This window comes from Galeopterus variegatus, unplaced genomic scaffold (assembly GCF_000696425.1).
Source record: "Galeopterus variegatus unplaced genomic scaffold, G_variegatus-3.0.2 Scaffold1558, whole genome shotgun sequence".
NCBI classification, from domain to species: domain Eukaryota; kingdom Metazoa; phylum Chordata; class Mammalia; order Dermoptera; family Cynocephalidae; genus Galeopterus; species Galeopterus variegatus.
In genome coordinates this window covers 366,839-368,482 of record NW_007727669.1, presented here as the reverse complement: position 1 = coordinate 368,482, position 1,644 = coordinate 366,839, and positions in this window count along the sequence as shown.

Below are 1,644 nucleotides of genomic sequence, written 5' to 3'. Positions count from 1 at the left end.
CTCTAAATCTAAGTCTCTCCAGTGTTTTCTTCTTTTCTCTGCCCCTCTGTCCCTAGTCTTTTCTCTCTGCTTCTCTCTCTCTCCTTCTCTCCTTCTGTCCTATGTTATAATATCCTCTTAGCGTTTTATCACATCTACTTCTCTGATCAGCAAAACAAAACCATCTTCTTTGAGGCTCACCCTCCTTAGAAGGAGCAGATGGGACAAATTTTTTTCCCTGCAGTTATTTTTTGAATGAAACTTTTAATTTTGAGATAAATGTAAACTCCCATGTAGTTATAAGAAAGAATGGAGAATAATCCCCTGTATGTTTCCCTATCTTGCCAAACTGTAGCACAATTTCACAACCATGATATTGTCATTGATACAGTCAAGGTACAGAACATTATCATCACTACAAAGATCCCTCAGGTTGCCCTTTTGCAGCCACAGCTACTTCCCTCCCTACCACCCTCAGCCTCTGGCAACCACTAATCTCTTCTCCATTTCTGCAATCATGTCATTTCAAGACTATTATATAAATGAAATCGTACAGTAGGTAGCCTTTTGGGATTGGCTTTGTTCACTCAGCATAATTCTCTGGGTTCATCCAGACTGATGAATGCATCTGTATTAATAATTCCTTTTTATTACCAAGAACTATTATATGGTAAGGATCTAGCACAATTTGTTCAACCATTCACCCCTTGAAAGACATCTGGCTTGTTTCCAGTTTGGGGCTATTAGGAAGAAAGCTGCTATAAACATTCATGCACAAGTTTCTGTGTGAACCAAGTGGTCATTTCTCTGTGATACACACCCACGGGTGCAATTGCTGGATAATATGGTAGTTGCATGTTTAATTTTTAAAAAAACTTCCAAAGATTTTCCCAGAGTGGCCGTATCACTTTTCATTCCCATCAGCAATGCGTGAGTAACCCAGTTTCTCGGCATCCTTCTCAGCATTTGGTGGTGTCACTACTTTTTATTTTAGCCATTCTGGTAGGTGTGTAGTGATATTTCACTGTAGCTTTAATTTTCCTTACTTTGATAACTAGTGATGTTAAACATTTTTCATGTGCTTATTTGCTATCTGTACTTCCTCTTCAGTGAAATGTTTCTCCATGCTCATTTTCAGATGGGGTTGTTTGCATTTTTAACTGTTCAATTTTGAGAGTTCTTCATGTATTCAAAATACTAGTCCTTTGTCAGATATGTGGTTTGAAAACATTTTCTCCAAATGTGTCTCTGGTCTTTTCATTCACCTAGCAGGATCTTTCACTGTGCAAACATTTTTAAGTTTGATGAAGTCCAATTTACCCATTTTTCCTTTCATGAATTATGCTTTTGGAGTCAAATCTAAAACCTCTTTGCCTTGCCCTAGATATCAAACATTTTCTCCTGTGCTTTTTTTTCTTAAAGTTTTACAGTTTTACATTTAAGTCCTGTCAAGTTAATTTTTGTGTAAGATGTGAGCCTTAGGTAGAGGTTCATTTTTTTTTGCCTGTCATGTCACATTGTCCCAGCACCATTAATTGAAAAGCAATCTTTCTTCTATTAAATTGCTTTTGTGTCTTTGTAGAAAACGAGTTGGGCATACTCCTGTGGGTCTTTTTCTGAGCTCTCTGTTCTGTTCCATTGATCTATGTGTCTATCTCTGCTAAT